The sequence below is a fragment of the Bos indicus genome, chromosome 6, assembly GCF_029378745.1.
Source record: "Bos indicus isolate NIAB-ARS_2022 breed Sahiwal x Tharparkar chromosome 6, NIAB-ARS_B.indTharparkar_mat_pri_1.0, whole genome shotgun sequence".
NCBI classification, from domain to species: Eukaryota; Metazoa; Chordata; class Mammalia; order Artiodactyla; family Bovidae; genus Bos; species Bos indicus.
The window spans coordinates 30952963-30973330 of NC_091765.1; the positions used below are offsets into that span (position 1 = coordinate 30952963).

At 37.5% G+C, this 20368-nt stretch overlaps 1 protein-coding gene and 1 long non-coding RNA gene across 2 annotated transcripts in view; both read right to left on the minus strand.

The window, feature by feature from the left end:
- Window positions 1-20368, minus strand: part of PDLIM5 (PDZ and LIM domain 5) — a 402175-nt gene that overhangs the window by 285469 nt on the left and 96338 nt on the right. The gene's annotated exons all lie outside the window — the stretch shown is intronic.
- Window positions 1-20368, minus strand: part of LOC139183517 (uncharacterized) — a 50416-nt gene that overhangs the window by 14516 nt on the left and 15532 nt on the right. Inside the window, exon 4 of the long non-coding RNA XR_011567013.1 lies at window positions 1-19206. This exon is cut by the window's left edge and continues 14516 nt beyond it. This is a non-coding gene — a long non-coding RNA (uncharacterized lncRNA). The remainder of the gene's footprint in view (window positions 19207-20368) is intronic.

Sequence of the window (20368 nt, forward strand, 5' to 3'; positions counted from 1 at the left end):
GGAAGTGATGAGGTATGTCCTAGTTTCTTCCTATTTATAGAACAGAGGCAATGACCAGAAATGACAGATGGGGCTTATGTTAGTTAGGGGTTAAGTGAAAGTCTTAAGTTCTAGGCTTGTATATAAACTTAATGAATGAGGAGTGGGCTCTTCACAAACTTCTCTTCTCCTTGCTTATCACTTTCAACTAACCAATCATATATATACTTAGAAACTGGCAAAGGCAAATTATCTTCTCTTACTTACTAAATAGAAACTTTTAAATAATTGCAAACCTCTAAATAAATGAAAATTGGGGCTTCCCTGGTGGCTCAGTGGTAAAGAATCCGCTTGCCAATGCAGGAGACATGGATTGATCCCTAAGTCAGGAAGACCCCCTGGAGTGGGAAGCAGCAACCCATTCCAGTACTCTTCCTGGGAAATCCCATGGACAGAGGAGACTGGCAGGTTACAGTCCTTGAGGTTGCAAAAGAGTCAGACATGACTTAGCGACTAAACAATAACAAAAATGAAAATTAGCACATCCTTGTATCTGTTATTCAGGGAATTTTTTTCCTCCTTGCAGCCTGAATCATTAATTGTTCAGTTTTAATATTTTATCTTACTTAAGAAGAAAGAGGATATCTATTATCCTGTTTAAATCTGTTTACATTCTTCAGGGCTTAGAATACCATCCTATAAATTACAGAATATGTGTTCTATTCATCTCAATTATAAATCTTTAAAAGGTCAAGTTGGTCTCTGGATTATGTTTTTCATTCATTCATATAACAAATATTTCTTGAATATGTCATAGACAGGCATGTACTGGCAAGTAAAGAATACATATTGCTCACTCCTATTGGTTTGATATCTTATGCAGGATAAAACCAATTATATTCTAGTGATACATAATTTCCACTTTTTGAAATATAAATATGTGAAAAATAATAAATTACTTTCCCTATAGAGAAGCAAGAAATAAAATTTCTAATAACTTTAGCATAATATAATGAAGCAAATGTACAGCCTTTCTAGTTTCTTATTCATGTTCATCTAATTCAATACAAAGTACTCACTAAGTAGAGTCTGTACCATCTTATTGCTATTTTAATAAATCTTTTCAAAATTTTTTTATTGCCACTTCTTTTTGATTAGATTTTCTACAAAAGCTTTAAATTTTGAGGGACAAGCCAAGCCATTAATAGGGATAATTAGAAAAACATGTTAGTTCAATTTACATGTAAAGTTTTATTTAATTCTATTTTATAAAAATGCAACACTTGTTTTGAAAGTAAAGACGTACTCATGATTTTATTTAGTGAGAAAACTCCCCAAAAGAGAAATATAATCAGTGTCTTTAAAAAAATAAATCTTCTTAAAGGCATATATAAAACAACTGTATCTTCTTTGGTTCCAAGAGAATGACAGATTAGATGCAGAATATCCTTATGAGAGCTTCCCTGGTGGCTGCAATGCAGACCTGGGTTCGATCCCTGGGTCAGGAAGATCCTCTGGAGGAGGGCACAGCAACCCCCTCCAGTATTCTTGCCTAGAGAATCCCATGGACAGAGGAGCCTGGCTGGCTGCAGTCCATAGGGTTGCACAGAGTTGGATATGACTGAAGTGTCTAAGCAGCAGCAGCAACATTCCTTATAAAGGCCCTGATGTAATCAAAAGAATAATTGTGTCCATTGCTAACACCTAACTAGAAGACTGGAAAGGGTCACCAAAGCTGTAGGACAAATAACAAGATGTAGACCAGAGACAGCTAAGTCAGCACATCTCCTGATCAAGCGTGTCTTTTAGGAACAAGAAAAAGCGAAGTTGCTCAGTCATGTCTACTCTTTGCGACCCCATGGACTGTAGCCCACCAGGCTCTTCCATCCATGGAATTTTCCAGGCAAGAGTATTGGAGTGGGTGTTCATTAAAGGGAAAAGTTAGTGCCTGGAATATGTGAAAATGTTATTTCTGTGTCTTCTATCCAAAATGTTACATGTAATATTGGGCATACCAGGTAAGGATCAGTAAATGCTAGCTCCATCTTTATGGTCATAGAAAACATAGCTGCTTGAATATTTTTATAACAGATTTTGTTTCAAATGACAGACAAATACAAATTAAACTTTATATCTATTTTTATATTTAGTAGAAGTATATTTAGTCAAAACCATTCTATTTTGCTATTTTGTTTCTGTGGAATATGAAAATGTGAATGCTGTTGATTAGAACTCTATTACTTGGCAGAAAATGAAGAGGAACTAAAAAGCCTCTTGATGAAGGTGAAAGAGGAGAGTGAAAAAGTTGGCTTAAAGATCAACATTAAGAAAACTAAGATCATGGCATCTGGTCCCATCACTTCACAGGAAATAGATGTCAGACTTTATTTTTGGGGGCTCCAAAATCACTGCAGATGGTGACTGCAGCCATGAAATTAAAAGACGCTTACTCCTTGGAAGGAAAGTTATGACCAACCTAGATAGCATATTCAAAAGCAGAGACATTTGCCAACAAAGGTCCGTCTAGTCAAGGCTATGGTTTTTCCAATAGTCAGGTATGGATGTGAGAATTGGACTGTGAAGAAAGCTGAGCACCAAAGAATTGATGCTTTTGAACTGTGGTGTTGGAGAAGAGTCTTGAGAGTCCCATGGACTGCAAGGAGATCCAACCAGTCCATTCTAAAGGAGATCAGTCCTGGGTGTTCTTTGGAAGGAATGATGCTAAAGCTGAAACTCCAGCACTTTGGCCACCTCCTGCGAAGAGTTGACTCATTGGAAAAGACTCTGATGCTGGGAGGGATTGGGGGCAGGAGGAGAAGGGGACGACAGAGGATGAGATGGCTGGATGGCATCACCTACTCGATGGATGTGAGTCTGAGTGAACTCCGGGAGTTGGTGATGGACAGGGAGGATTGGCATGCTGCGATTCATGGGGTCACAAAGCATCGGACACGACTGAGCGACCGAACTGAACTGAACTGAACTTATATATATGTGTGTGTTTATGTATGAATATGATGGATCACTGAGATTATTTAAACAAAAATAATACTAGGTTTATGAAAATAGAGTATAATATGCCCAAAGTTAGACTTACATGTTTCATGTTTTTCCAGTAATATGATATAACTAAACCTCAGTCCTGAATATTCATTGGATGGACTGATGCCGAAGCTAAAGCTCCAATACTTTGGCCACCCGATACGAAGAGCTTACTCATTGGAAAAGACCCTGATTCTGGGAAAGACTGAGGGCAGGAAAAGGGGGTGACAAAGGATAAGATGGTTGGATGGAATCACTGACTCAATGAACGTAAGTTTGAGCAAACTCCAGGAGATAGTGAAAGACAAGGAAGCCTGGTGTGCTGCAGTTCATAGGGTCACAGAGTCAGACATGACTTAGCAACTGAATAACAATAGCAAAACCTCAATGGCTTTCTGTTTTATAGTTTCTTCTCTCCAAATGTAGCTTAAACCCAAAAGGGAAACTGTAGGTTTTAAATGGTAATGCCAAACTCCTTACTGTTTTTAATACCAAAAATCTTTCTTCAAAGCATGAACTTAAATAACATCTTGGAAAAGAGTATTATCCATTGTTATTCAAAATAAAATCACTGTTTTCCAGACTAAATCTTAGCTGACGTACAGATAATACTTGGATATTCAGACATCAGAAAGGAATTTTTAAACTTAAGTTTAAGAATGGAAGATTTTCATATCTAAACCTTTATAATGAAATATAACTGGAACTCATAACACTGAAGAAATGCCAAGTGATGCTAACTATAAGGATCACAACATGATCCAAAAGCTGTAAGTTCAGGAGTCTGATATTGATTTATACTTATCTTGTTACTAACCACAAACTACAGGAGTGAAAAGCTAATATAATGCATTGAAGAAAGGCATTTGTTGGTTTTATGAAGATTAAGCTTTGGATCCCATGCAGCCACATGGTTGTAATATGTTTCTTTAACTATGTCTCTATAAAACTTTTGTTTGTAGGTATGATGGGCAAACTTCAAACTAGGAATCCCTGCAGTTTCAAATAGTAACTATTCCATAAATATTTGTTGAATGAATGTAAGTCCTAAGTAGCTAGACAGATACTATAAATGGATAGAGAACTGAAACAATTTCTAGTATTTTTAGATGTTTATATTTTCTTGATTTCTTCATTCTATTTTGTAACTAATTACAATGAATTTGTTTCATCTTTTTTCTACTAGTGAAGTAAATTTTAATGTCCTAAAGACAAGTGCTTTAGAAAATGCATTATTAGCACTGCTTTTCCTTATGCCTTTTATTTAGGCTTCATACCAGAACTTGCAAATTATTTTTGTGTTTTGATTTTTACAACAATTCTATTGACAAAAGTAATCAGTATAAGTTCTATTTTATAGATAAGGAGACAGATTCAGAAATATTAAGATAAACTTTCATTAGAACCAAAATCTTCTGATTCTCAAATAAGTTTTTTTTTTCTAGTAATAATCTAAGGCAGTATTTCTATAAATCAATTGTAATATTTCTATATATGCCTCTAAGATTTTCTGGTTAGCCATAAGTGAGCACAATTCAGGTGAAAATTAGTAGATTTTCATACACAATAATTTTCTTTGTAATTAGAAAACAGCAAAGATATTTATGCAGGTGTTTTCCTAAACCAGGAATAAAATGTCTTCAACAACTTCCATTTCTTTAAAAATTAAAATTCAATTATTTAATGTATTGAACTCCTCCTTCCTATGAGCTAGACAGCATGCTGCAATGTAGACACATGCACACACAATACATAACACACACAGGAACGTACCATACAATTTCCCTGCTCTCTTACTTCAGAAGCTGGTCTTTTACTACATCAGGAAGAAGCAGATTAGTGTGTGCTGAACTGAACATCAAAAGAAACTGATTAAGAAAATGGTACTGGGAAGAGATCTAATATTGTAAGCAAGCCTGTTCTGGGGTGTTAAAATTTCTGTTCAGTCTAACAGTCTGCAAGATGTGCAGGAAAGCAGAGATAGAGAATCAACAGTAGGTAATATTCATGTGGTCCCTATAGGCATTCACTAGTGGGGACTAAACAAGAGTATATATGTAATGCAATTTCAGAAGGATACTTCCTAGTTCTAAATGAGTTTTTTGAAAAGTTTAAATCCTATACGAGAGATTGTTTAACTGTGTTGTGGCCTTCTCACTCCTTCAATCTACCCCCTCAATTCTTTTATATATATTTCTTTCCTTCTCAAAGTTAAAAATCTATTTTTATAAAAAAGCTAAAAATCATTTCCTCACAACTGAAGAAAGCTAATCTAAAGGCTTGAGTTCCATGAACAAGGTATTTCTCTTTATACTGTGGGAGCAACTTAATTTCTAGTAATCAATTCTTATGTGATGGTAACATCATATACAAAGTTTTCCTGTCATGACACTGATTGGTAGGATATTGTTTAAAGTTCTAACTACATGAATACTCTGTTTAAGAAGATCTTGTGAGAGACATTTTAATCCCCAGTGCTAGGAAAAGTTATACTTGACCTAATCAACCAGAATATTCAAATTTCATGGACACTGAATTTTGAATTCATCATATTTACTTTTAGAAAATCAAGGAATTTTGTAGATGAACTCCAGCATTTGAGTAAGAACTTAAGATTTCCAGTAATTAGCTTCATCCTTGCCTTCATCTCATTATCCTACTTTTTCGTGCCTTGAGTTTTTTTCATTTTATATTCTTTTTATGCATTATTTTTGCAAAATGTTAATTGATTTTGTAAAGTGAAAGAGGAGAGTGAAAAAGCTGGCTTTCAAAATTAAAAAAACTAAGATCATGGCATCCAATCCCCTCATTTCATGGCAAATAGAAGGGGAAAAGGTAGAAGCAGTGACAAGAGTTTCTTTTCTTGGGCTCCAAAATTAGTGCAGATGGTGACTGCATGAAATTAGAAGACACTTCTTGGAAGGAAAGCTATGACAAACCTAGATAGCATACTGAAAAGTAAGGATATCACTGCCAACAGAGGTCTGTACAGTCAAAGATGTAGTTTTCCAGTGGTCCTGTGTGGATGGGAGAATTGGACCATAAAGAAGGCTGAGGGCCAAAGAATTGAGGCTTTTGACCTGTGGTGCTGGAGAAGACTCTTGAGAGTTCCTTGGACTGCAAGGAGATCCAACCAGTCCATCCTAAAGGAAATCAATCCTGAATATTCATTGGAAGGACTGAGGCTGAGGCTGAATCCAATACTTTGGCCACCTGATGTGAAGAGCCAACTCACTGGAAAAGACCCTGATGCTGGGAAAGATTGAAGGCAAAAGGAGAAGAAGGGGGCAAAGGATGAGATGGTTGACTAGCATCACCAAATCAGTGGATGTGAACTTGAGCAAACTCCAGAAGATACTGTAGGACAGGAAAGCCTGGCATGCTGCTGTCCATAGGGTCACAAATAATTGGAAACAACTTAGCAACTGAACAATTATTTTTAATGATACTATATTTGTGTGTATATATATGGTGGTGGTGGTTCAGTTACTAAGTCATGTCTGATTCTTGTGACTCCATTGACTGTAGCCCAGGCTCTTCTGTCCATGGGATTTCCTAGGTAAGAATACCGGAGCAGGTTGCCATTTCCTTCTCCAGGGGATCTTCCCAACCCAGGGATCAAACCTGCATCTCCTTCATTGCAAGTGGTCTCTTTACAGACTGAGCCACCAAGGAAGCCATTATATTCCATTACATGATGACTAATCTGTGGGATAATATGTCCATTTTATAAATAAGGAAACTGTAGTCCAGACTTGCTGGACTTCTATGTTTCATATGAACTAACTAGTGTCTAGAGAGGAATACATTCTTATTTCAGTAACAGTAAATGCTTAATAGAAACAGTCTCAATTTAGTTCTACAATCTGAGAAACTCCTTCAGGAAAGATGAGAATACTAAGCAGACTATTGACAGTAAGTTATTTGCCCTTCATTCCATCGTCACCTCCTGCCTCTGCAATTATGCGGCCCTGAAATTGCTGCTCAGTCATTAGCACAGACCCTTTTTCTCCAAGCATTGTTTCCTCCTGACTTATTGCAACTCCAGTGTTCCCTAGCAGCCCAGTGGAGCAGTGGGTGTGATTCTTCCAGTCCTTATAAACTTTACTGAGGCAAGATTTGAATCCTTTCTTCTCCTCATTACATCTTCAAGATCATTATCCACCCCGTCTCACAGTAACCCTACTCCTTTGAGGCATACGCACTTAGCCTTTATGACCTGATCATTTTGTCACTGTTATCTGTCTCTTGACCATTCTCCATTGTTCATCAAACACTTTGGCATCAGACGCACATTCTTTTCTCAGTTCCAGTTCCTGCCATCATTGTAGGTGGCTTTAATATTCAGTGTTCTTTCAATACTCTGGCCTTTCACTTCCTTACCCTCCTCATCTCTATGGCCTTTTCTACTCCACCTCAACTACCTCTTCCCATGATCATACTCTGAATCTTTTAATCAACAAAATCATTGATATTCCAAACCAATGATGTAGATATTTAACAATCACAACCCCATCTCTCATATTTCTGACTTGCTTCTTCAATTACTTCCACCTTGGCAATTCCTTGATCTCTTTGGACTCTCTGATAAGAGACCAGTCCCTCTATATGTATCTTTCCCTCTTGGCTTCATTTTCTTCCTATTCAGTTTACTTTCCATGGTTGGTAATTTTAAGAATTATCAATTTTGTCAATGCCATAAACTGTCTTATCTGTCTTATTTCTTCTGCCTGGAAAAAAATCCTTCCAGTGTGATCCAACTCTTTACTTTTTCCATATATTTATCTGTAAAACAGAACAATTGTAGGGGGAAAAAAATCACAGGACATATTAGTACCAGCAGATATTTATGATCACCAACTTCAACTGGGCTCTCAGAATGGCCCAGAAATCCTAGCGTGTTTCACTAAGCAACTTGCTTTCATGTTTGCTTAACTATTTCACATTTCTCAGTCTCCTAAATGCCTGTTATCCCATGTTCCCTTTCACTTCCTAGTATGAAAACAGTCAACTCCCTGTTACTGCCCAACTCTTGCCCCTCTCTGTCTGCATTTTTCCTGGTGCAACTGAGGAGAGCTTTTTTTCTCTCCTCTTGGCCAGTTTTCCATCTGTGTCCAAGAAGCTGTCTTTTCTTGCCTTTCAAGAACCTTACAGGGACTCTCCTGGTGGTACAGTGGATAGGAATTCAGGTGACATGGGTTTGATTCCTGGTTTGGGAAGATTCCACATGCTGTTGAGAGAGTCAATTCCTAGGCAGATTGATAAGAAGTCCAGGGGGTCCCCAAGGAGAGAGGGGTCTGGAATTCTCAAGGAGGAAGAAAAGACAAACTTTTTTCCCTCTACATTCCTTAGGACTATATAATGACAATGTATCCTGCTTGAAGACAGTCTCTGGAAAAAACCTTCTGGCTAATCCTGTTATCTTAAAATGTAAATTATGGGAGTAAACCTCCAGACATTCTTTTGATTCACTGTAATAACTAATTAGAGAGTATATAACTCCATGGCTAACACTAGCAAAGGGGTACTCTTTCTGCCCCCTTCTGATGCCTTTATACTTTAATAAAACTTTATTACACAAAAGCTCTGAGTGATCAAGCCTCATCTCTGGCCCCAGATTGAATTCTTCTTGTCCAGAGGCCAAGAATCCCAGCGTCTTTCTGTGGTTCAGCAACGACCTTTCACTGTGGTGCAACTAAACCCCTGTGCCACAACTACCGAAGCCACAGGCCACAGCTGCTGAATCCTACGCACTCAGAGCCTGCGCTCCGTAGCGAGGGAAGCCACTGCAATGGGAAGCCGGAGCACCACAACTAGAGAGCAGCCCCTGCTGTCTGCAACCAGAGCAAGGCTGCAGCAGCAAAGACCCAGTGCAGCCAAAATAAAAAATATTTTTTTTATAAAAGAACCTTACAGAACAGATTCTCCCTCTTCACCTGTGTCTTCAACCACTACTCTTAATGAGGTTTTCTCATCAACATTTCAATTTGATCTAATCTTTCTCAGCTTAAAAAAATAGCCTTTCCTCAAATACATGGCACATTTTAATATTACCAATTTCAGTATCATTAACAGTCTTACTACTGGTACAATTTATAGAACTTTTTGAGGTAAAGCCTCATCAACTTTCCTTTTCCTGTATGATGGAATCGAAGTGCATTGTCAATATAGTTTTTAGGGTTAACTAGCACCCTGGAAAATCCCATGGACAGAGGAGCCTGGTGGGCTGCAGTCCATGGGGTCGCTAAGAGTCGGACACGACTGAGCGACTTCACTTTCACTTTTCACTTTCATGCATTGGAGAAGGAAATGGCAACCCACTCCAGTGTTCTTGCCTGGAGAATCCCAGGGACGGGGGAGCCTGGTGGGCTGCCGTCTATGGGGTCACACAGAGTCGGACACGACTGAAGCGACTTAGCAGCAGTAGCAGCAGCAGCACCCTACCGCCAGCAGGTGGCTCTGTGTCAAAAAAAGGAAAAAGGAAACAAAAATACAAACTGAGAGTACAACCTAGGAATTGGACCCAAGTTCCTGTCATTACTACTTATTCTATTTATATTTTAATGGTTACCAAAAGATAGCTTTCTGTCATTTCTACTTATTTTGTTTACACATTAATAGTTATCATCTGAAAGCTGTTTACTATCCGGTGAAGAAGAGGTTACCCATGAAGGGACAAACAAGTAAAACACTGAAATAGACCAACAGTTCTTTCAAGGAGATAACAAATGTGCTCCAGATCTATAATGAGAAGTTGGCTTGGACTTGTTGCTTTAAAAAAAAAAAAATTTTATGTATTTATTGGCTGCATTGGGTCTTTGCTGCTGCTAGTGGGCTTTTTCTAGTTGTGGAGAGTGCGGGCTACTCTCTCCACAACGGGTGTGCAGGCTTATTGCGGCGGTTTCTCTTGTTAAGGAGCACAGGCTCTAGGTGTGTGGACGTCAGTAGTTACGGCCTGGTGGGCTCAACAGTTGCAGCTTGTGGGCTCCAGGGCTCCGTCTCAGTAGTTGCAGCACATGGGCTCAGCTGCTCTGTGGTATGTAGGATCTTCCTGTACCAGGGATCAAACCAATGTCCCTTGCATTGAAAGGCAGATTCTTAACCATTGGACCACCAGGGAAGCCATTGTATTATTTTTTAATTTAATTTTATGTATTTATTTATGTAGTGAAAGAGAGAAGAGGGGAAGAAAATGGCAAGAACATTAAAAGGAGCTATTGGTTTATCTTGATTTTCTGTAGCTAGGGGCAGAAAGAAAGGCTTTGAATATTACTCACATGTCCAACAAATACATATACTATAAAATAAATATCTATGCATGCCACCTATCCCAGCAAATAGAACATTATCTGGCTCGTGAAGGTTATGTGAAGGTTCCTTTTTGACAAAGGTAATGATGTTCTGATTTGCATGTTTATAATTTTTGTCATTTCCTTTCTTGTCACTAGAGTTTTGCTACATATATACTACCCCTAGAATATTTTTTTAACTTTTTATTTTGTATTGGGGTATAGTCAGTTAACAATGTTGTGACAGTTTCAGGTGAACAGCAAGGGGACTCAGCCATACGGTGTACATGTATGTATTCTCCCCCAAACTACCTTGCCATCCAGGCTACCGCATAACGCTGAGCAGAGTTCTACGTGCTGTACAATAGTAAAAATATAATGCTTAGTTTGGTATAAATGATACCATACTATGTTCATTCTTCTGTGACTTCCTTTAATATTAACATTTATATCTGTGAGGTTCATGAATTTTGAGGTATGTATTCCATAGTATAAATAGACCACAATATATTATTGAGTCATCACATTTGATCAATAAAGAACTTAAGCAACTGAGTGCAACCAAGGGAAAGAAGAATGTAAAATTAATATTGGGAAAAAACTTATAAGTTTTGTCCATTGGTCAGTTGCAGAAATGGGAAGTCGTGGTAGTCATCCATATTTTATCTTATCATGTTTATATTGTGTGTGCTGCTGCTGCTGCTGCTGCTACGTCACTTTAGTCGTGTCCGACTCTGTGCGACCCCATAGACGGCAGCCCACCAGGCTCCCCCATCCCTGGGATTCTCCAGGCAAGAACACTGGAGTGGGTTGCCATTTCCTTCTCCAAAGCATGAAAGTGAAAAGGGAAAGTGAAGTTGCTCAGTCGTGTCTGACTCTAGCGACCCCATGGACTGCAGCCTACCAGGCTCCTCCATCCATGGGATTTTCTAGGCAAGAGTACTGGAGTGGGGTGCCATTGCCTTCTCCGTATGTTGTGTGTATACATAACCAATTACATTTTCCCCTTTCTTCCTTCCCTCTGTTGTTTTGTGTGGCATGGTTGATAGTGGTTGACTTAACAAATTGGCTTATACAGGTACAGGGGAGGTAAAAAAGCTGCAAAGGGTGTGAGATTTTTCCTACTTTGCAAGTTAACCTGACAGTTCCATGCTGGTAGAAGACACAAGACACGGGATCAGAGATGAAGGGCAGCTTATCGTTCACACTTTGTGCTGGTCCCCGAGCCTCAATTTTTACAGGACTAGTCAAAGAGGGTCAGATAACACCTGCATATGCAATGGGTTGTGTTTCAGGAAAACAACCTGAATCTTTTTTAATGAGCAGAAAACATGCCTTCTTCTTTGCTCCAGAAGAAACCCTACTTTTATCTCCCAAGGCCATTAACTATATAAACTTTCATGAAAAGAATAGATATTATACACATTGTATTACATTCTGACTCCCACTTGTGACATATAACAGAGGCATTTAGATAGCCTTGAGGAAATATAATTGAGTGCTAGTGGTATATCTATATCCACTAAGAACCTCTTTCCCCCTTCAGATATCTAAACACTTTAACTGAATAATGTCATTAATAGCAAAACATGCGGCCCAGAATCATACATTATATTGCTTATTGTATCTCTCTAGTTTCTTTCAATCTGGGGACTTCCCTGCTGGTCTAGTGGTTAAGAATCCACCTGCCAATGCAAGAGACATGGGTTCAATCACCGGGTCTGGGAAGATTCCACTCACCTCAGGGCAACTAAGCCTGTTAGGTACAGATAGTAAGCCTGTATTCTAGAGCCCACGAGCCGCAACTAGTGAAAACCTGTGCACAACAATGAAGACCCAGGACAGCCAAATAAATAATAAAATTTAATCTGGAGCTACTCTCAATTTTTCCTTGACTTTCATGGCATTGACACTTTTGAATATTAAGGCTAGTTATGTTGTAAAATATCCTGCATATAAAAAGTCTTTCCTAGTAATTAAACTCAGGTATCTTTGGTGGGATTATGACAGAATTGATACTATGGTCTTCTGACTGGAAAGAGAGACAAGGAAAAGGAGGAAAGAGGAAGAAAAAAGTAGTTTAAGTTTTGTAAAATTTAATGGGTAGAGAATACATTCTCTGAGACAAGGAGTTTCAGGTAAACTCAGAGTTTCTGAGATGTAGTTCTGACTTCTATAATTACCAACCATGTGACCTTGGGTGATTTATTTGACTTACTTGGAATACACTTAATAAAATAGGAACTTACAAGGTTCTCAAAGACATTAATAAGGTAATAGGTATGGAAAGTTCTAATAGCCAATATTAAACATGAGATTTTTACAGAGGCAAAAAAATGTCCATCATTAATGGCATGCTCCTGCTGCTGCTGCTGCTGCTAAGTCGCTTCAGTCATGTCCGATTCTGTGCGACCCCATAGACGGCAGCCCAGCAGGCTCCCCCATCCCTAGGATTCTCCAGGCAAAAACACTGGAGTGGGTTGCCATTTCCTTCTCCAGTGCATGAAAGTGAAAAGTGAAAGTGAAGTCGCTCATTCGTGTCCGACTCTTCGAGACCCCATGGACTGCAGCCTACCAGGCATAAATTATATAAAAACTCATTTGTAAAAACAGTGACAACTATAGCCAATGTATATTGTCTCATTAGGAAATTTGGAATTGGACATTACATGTTTAATTTTCCCTGTGTACACATACATGAACAATAAGGCTCATGCTTACCTTATCTGATTTACTCATGTAAGAGCAGATGGTCAGAGCTGTTCTTAGGCCAGGGACATAAAACAGTTTTTATTTTTTCTTTTGAATGAAAAACAAAGGCTTAAATACATGCAAAATGAAGATAAAACACAATTGTTCTTAGAATACTGTGGTCACTTTCAATCCTGTTTGGTTGGCAGTTGAAATATTGGATTAGCCAAAAAGTTTATTTGGGATTTTCAACATTTTTTTTTTTTGCCAAACCAATAGATTCACTATCTGAAAATACACTGATCTAGGGTCTCCTTGAAATAGTGCTCTGGCTATAGGGTGATAAAAATATTGGGATAAAAACTGTCAGATCTTATAATATCTCCTTTTCAGTGATGAATAAGGCAGTATTTAATTGTCTAAAGGTCTTAAAAGGCTGAATTGTTTTTTGACACCAGTGAAAAGGAGCCACATATATTTTAAATGAAGTAGAGGGAAACAACAAGAAAAGTGTATTGGTGTGAGTAAAATTCTAAACTACTAAGACATTACTTCTCAAAAAGCAAAACAAAACAAAAACAAAAACAAAAACTTCCCCCTGCAACAAAAACACATGGATATCTGCTTGGGTGGAAACATACATCTGATTGTATTGACTCATTAAGGATTTTGAGTTCTTTAACATTCTCTGCAGGTTCTCACTGCACTCACTGCAGGCAGATGGCAAAACACTTTACATTCTTAAGAGATATCCAAGGAAGGAGACTCTATAATGCCTCTCAGGAATTTGTTCAGTACTTTACAGGCTTTGCTGTCAGGAAACTATTCTTCATGTTTAACCTAAATCCCACAAGCCAAAGTTTAGACCCATTTCCTCTGATTCAGCCCTCAGTGAGATGGATAACAGCTGCTCACCATCTGCATAATATTCCTTTATAAATTAGAGGGCTGAGGTCATTCCACAGTCTTCCCTTCTACTGCATAATGATCCCATTCATTTAATCTGTCCTCATATCACCTATTTGCAGATCTTTAATCATTTTAATTCATGTCTGTGAACTCAAAGTTTTTCATGTGTACAAGACACTTGAATATATGTGCCAGAGTTGGGAACAATGTCTTTTCTCTGTTACAACTAAGCCCTTAAGATCCTGTATCATATCCACTTAAAAATAATATGCAATTCTAATACATCATTAGTCACTGTGTTCTCTATGATTACTATCTTCTTTTTAGCTATGCCATACATTCTTAAATTTAGTGTATTTTTTCTTCTTCTGTATCTGGGTCACTTTATGAATCTTTAAACGGAATTCCATTTTTTCTGGTTAGGACAAAATATTTTATTTTCATGAGAAATATCTTATTATTCTAATTGAAATTATTGATGATTTTAAATATATGCTCTATCCATTAAAAAGGTGATCATCAAATAAAATATGAAAAAACAACAACTAGATCTGACATAAACACTACAAAATATCTGGCTTCTAGGTTAGTGGTCGGAGAAGGCAATGGCACCCCACTCCAGTACTCTTACCTGGAAAATCCCATGGACGGAGGAGCCTGGTAGGCTGCAGTCCATGGGGTCACTAAGAGTCAGATGCGACTGAGCGACTTTACTTTCACTTTTCACTTTCACGCATTGGAGAAGGAAATGGCAACCCACTCCAGTGTTCTTGCCTGGAGAATCCCAGGGATGGGAGAGCCTGATGGGCTGCTGTCTATGGGGTCGCACAGAGTCGGACACGACTGAGGCGACTTACCAGTTAGCAGGTTAGTAGTACCTTTGAGGACTATTCTTATTTTCCCTGGGAAAATATTTCCATCGGACAAAAATAATAGCTAGGCAATCTTTGGGAGCAACACAAACACACATTCCGTTTAGGGGGTTATCTGCATCACTGCTGCACTGAGTTTGCTCCTCAAGCATGATTTTCTTTGCTTCTGTGGACAGACAAGAAACGGCCCACTGTGAGCTTTAGCCATTTGGCTTTGGTGATGCTGGCCTGTCGTGCAGGGTTTTGTTGGAGCATCTCACTCCTGCTGTATGCCACCAAACCGTGGCTGCAGGCTGTTGTCAACAAAATTCTTACCATAACCACAAAAAGCAGTACGTGCAGAAAACACATTTATAATCTGACTAGAAAAATCACTGAAAGGAGTTGACATTCATGCCAGATTGTATTTTTCTGGGGTCATAATTTCCATTCCCTCAGTGATCCTATTCAAGTCAAGATAAATTATACCTATTCTAACTAGTTCTGTCATCCTCGTCTGCAAAAGAGCTAGATTGGTCCCGCAGGCTATTTTTTTTTTTTTTTTCCACAAAATCGTGCTGCTTATTATTCTTTTGTTCCTAAGGTGTTTGCCAATTGATTTTTTAATGATTAGATTTAGCCCTTTGGAGGGAATGATTGTTGAACTTTTTAAACTTACACTTTCTAAGGAGCATTTGGAAAGAATAGGCAAAAATCCCTTAACTTTATAATTTCTAAAGAGCCTCTTTCTTTTTTGGAAAGATGGGCACTGCATTGGCTCTTACTGACAGAATTTACAATTAATCAAAAAATACTACAGACAGATATTTTAAAATCAAGGCAATAAATCAATTCTTGATTTTGTCTTTAAAAAACATGTTACCACAGAATATGAGACTTTCCATGGAAGTTCTCTGTTCTATTCCAAAGGCAGACGTACAGAGAATGTTCTGTTTTAAGGTGATTGTGAATTAGGTAACAGTTTCTCATTGCTCTGAGTTGAAAAGTAGTCTGTGTCTCTTAGTTCATTCAGACCTACATTTCACAAAATGACTTAAAACAGTTTTCAAAGTTAACACTGTTGACTTATCAAAAAATGAAATCATAATTTGAGGTTACAAGATTCTCATTTAGACATGTCTCATTTGAACTTATAGTTCTATTATGAAATAGAAAATCATTCATAGCAATGGTTTTAAAAGTAGTTTGCTTGAACATCCCCTAAAGGATTTCTATTTATTTATTCAACAAATATTTTTTGAGCAGGTTCTGTAGAGACAGGTGTTGTTCTATGTTTTTACAATCCATCAGTAAACAAAACCCCAAGATCCTGCCTTCAAAGGAGCTGACAGTTTAGAAACAGACAGTAAACGTAACAAAGAAATTAAATAGTACATATGAAGGTGATGTGTGTTACGCAAAAAAGAGAAAAATAGAGGCCAGGAACACAAAAGTAAAGGAAAGCATTAGGGAGCTGGTAATATTAATAAGATTTGAGCAATGCACTAAAAGAGGGGAGAAGTTGGCTAAGCAGGGGAAACTCATTCTAGACAAAGGAAACAGCTTATGCATAGACCCTAATATAGGAGCTTGCTGGGCAGGTTCAAGGGTGCCAGTGTTTCTGGAATATGGTAAGGAGTGAGAGCAAGGATAGTAGAAGAGGAATTCAAGCAATTGGAGGCCAGATCCTGAAGGGACTTTGCAGCCTTTATAAGGGCTTTGGTTTTAGCTCTGGGTTAAGATGAAGGGAGAGGGCAGTAGAGGGTTTTAAGACGGGAATAACATGACCTAAACTACAGTGTTTCTTCCAGTTTTACTGAGATACAATTGACATACAGCTCTGTATATATTTAAGGTGTACTACATAATAATTTGACTTACATACATCATGAAGTAGTTATCACAGTAAATTTAGAGAACACCCATCATCTCATATAGATACACAATTTTTTAAAGGATCACATGTTGATGTGTGGTAGGGGCCACCACAGTGTTGTGAAGTGATTGTCCTCCAATTAAAATAAATTAAAAAAAATTTTTTTAAGGATCATTCTGGTTACTTTGTTGAGAATAGACTATCTAACAGTGAAGGTAGAAGTGGGGAAACTTCTAAGAAGGCTATTGAAAAACTGAAGTGACAAATGATGGTGTCTCAGAAAAGGCTACTGAGAAGTGATCTGATTATGGACTTGTTAGATGCATTGAATGTGCAACATGAGAGAAAGGAAGGAGTAAAGGATGGCTTAGAGTTTGACATAAATAAATATATACAACATAAAATTTGTAGGTAGGTCTGGAGTTCAGGAGAAAATGGCAATGTATGATAGTCATTGGTAATATGATAGAATATGTTAAGGCCATGAAGTTGAATGAGATCACAAAGGGTGTGTGTTGAGAACAGTTGAAGATCAGAGACTGGACCACATGACAGACCAACATTTTGAGGTTGGAGTGAAGGAAGAAGAAAAAACAAAGGAGACTGGAAAAGAGAGACCAGTGAGAGAGAGAGAACAACAAGACTGTGTTTAGCCGAGAGGAAAATTTATATTAAGGAAGAAAGATTAATCAACTACTATATTAAATCCTGCTGATAGATCAAGGAAAATGAAGCAGAACTGATCATTGGATTCAGTAACTGTGAAAGTTATTAATGAACTTTATGATAAGCTTTTGGTATAATGTTGGGTGTCACCTAACTTTGTGGCACTTCATAGGTTAAGGAGAGAATTGGAGAAGAGGAATCAGGGGAAGCAAGTATAAACAATTTTTGAGGAGTTTTATTAGAAACAAGAGCATAAAAAGGATAGTGGTTTTCAGAGTAAGTGAAGTTAAAAGAGTGTATTTTAAAGAAAGGAAAAAAACCTTAATCTGTTTGGATAATGATAAGAATTTTTGTGGAGTGTGAAAAATTGATGATGTGGGAAGGGGTGGAATTGCTATTAATAGTTTCAGGTCTTGAGTAGGGAGACAGAGGATAGGAGCTATGTCCAAGTGGAAGAATTGGTTTTCCACAATAGCATGATAGCCATCGATACTATCAGATGAGAAAGCAGAGTATACGGTTACATTTACTGGTGGGTGAATTTCTATGGTGGTAGGAGACTGTGGAGACATTGCAGTTACTGGAAATGACAAGGTCTAATCTATGATCCTGAAAGTTAATGGCTCAAGTAGGGTGAAGCACAAGATCATTGGAGGAGAAGAGTTTTGTTTTTTTTAAAAGAAAAAAAATGAATTCACTGACTGGATGAAATAAGGTGCTGTTGCCTTTGGTATGCATTACTGATACTCTCTTTGTATATTCTCATTGTACTGCTCCTCGGAGGAAATATACTTTTGTTGCCTATAACTAGGGGAGAGAAAAGGAATTATCATTAAACAAAAAAGTCATCTACTCCTACTCTACAATATATATAAATTCAGAACATTCTAACATGGGCCAAACCACTGTTTCTAACACCATGCATATGTATAAAGCCAGGATATATAAATTTCTACTATGGATTTGTGGCACTTTGCTCAAATGAGGCTTCATTGACAGCAATACTTTGGGCCTTTCCTGTATTTGGCACTGTCAGAGATTTTCACACCCTGGCACAATGCACATAGCAAAATTCAGTATGGCTGAACTGTTCACCTCACTTTTACACTGTGAAAGGGAAAGTGGGAGAGGAAAATTGGCATGATTCCTTGAGGCAGATCACTTTTAAGGAAAAATACATATGAAAGTTGAGAATAAGGAAATTGATGCCCTTAAAACTTTCTGTGTTCACTCCCACATAAGAAGTCTTCCTTTGCCCTAGTTTTCAGATTATCAATATAGATTACTGAAAATTTAAACAATTTGATTCATTAATATTCCATCTGGGAAAAAAAAAAACCTGTCACAGTGTAATATATTCAAGATGAATGCTTAGTTCAATTAAAGCAGAAGACAAATGAAACAAAAGACAAATTGGAGCTCTCCAGAAAGGAAAGGACTTTCATCTTCTAAATGAATAACTATACTACCCTTTAGATAACATTTTCATTGGGTGTTTATTCTTGAACTTTTATGACACTGTATGGCATTTGCTTGGCTGGACAGTAAATCAAGGATGGTAATAAACCCATCCTCCAGAGCAGGACAGATTCAAAGAAACTTGCCCCAGCAGTAATGGCTGACAACAGATTTACTCTTCCAGGAAAGCCTGTATCCAGGGGTTTCAACAGTTCTCAAATACAGTTCAAGCAAACATCAACATGGGCATTAGTACAAACTGAAGTGCTTGGGTATCCCAACAGGTTGTTAGAGCTTATGACACAGACTAAAGCAAGGCCATTTAGAATTTAAGTGATATAGATAATCACCATCAGGGAAGCTTATCCATGGGTAGAGCTGAACCAAAAATCTATAACTTGACTGAGAACTCCACTTCTGCAGCTATTACCAAGGTAATGTTGCTCTGTAGAAGGAAAGGATGACAACTCTCACTGATAAATGGAGAATAACTAGTAGAGACTTTTTGCTTCAATTAAAACAGAGACTTCTGGACATGCCAGGACATCTCTACCCTCAGCCAAACCAACTCCTCCTCTAGGAGGGTCTGGTGAGGGTCTAATGCACATTTCACTTCAAAGTAACTGACGGGGGCAGATAATGGCAAGAATCACCATGAGTTCAGCAACACTAGGAGATTTTACTACTTTTAAGAGCATCTACACAAATCTGAGAATTGTTAATATATATGTTTGCAAGACATTTTATTCTCAATAAAGTTTATCTTTGATAGACTCCTTACTTAATTTCAAAACCTCCTATGGTCTGTCATGTGGGTTAGAAATTGAATGTCATTGTTCTAATCTAATTCTTGTCCACCTTGTATTACCTTGCTTCAAGGAAGCCTCATTCTCCAATGGTCAGTCTTGAAGTACATCATCTATATTCATAATTATAAAACCAAAGTTTCTGAAAGATTTATAAAGAAATCTCTTTATATCCTAAAATGTGGTGGTGAGCACATGGGCTCCTTACAAACTTGATCTGAAGTTTTCAGTTCAGAAAAAGACAATATGAAATTTGTGAAAACACAATTCTGTGAAATGTATAAAGATCTTTGTATTGTAGTGTTTTGTTTTCAATCCCCAGCATCTCTACCAAATTAAAAAAAAAAAGTGTTTTGTCAAGAGTTCCCAGGAAAATTATAAAGATTACTTTGATACCAAGAGCACTTAAAAATCAGAACATAGGTTGATTTGAATAGTGTTATATATAAGAAAAGATATTTCTCCAGTAAAAAGCTACAGTCTCATAAAAATGTTTTCCTTTATAGAAAAGAGTGAAGGTTATAAATAAAGTGCTGAGGAGAAAAATAATTTTCAGCATTTTCTTGTCTTAAAGCACCACCAGAGAACTATAAAAACTTCTTTTGTGTTTTCCCAAGCATTGGCAAGAATATTTGTGATTGGAAAAATGCATTTTCAAATACTCTTATGTATTTGTTTTGCCATATGTTTAAAACTAGGTTTATAACTGTCTCCCTGGATAAACCCATGTGCTTACAACAGTGCTTATTTTCAAAGGAATCTTGGAGAAAATAAGAAAAATAACAATAAATGAATACATGA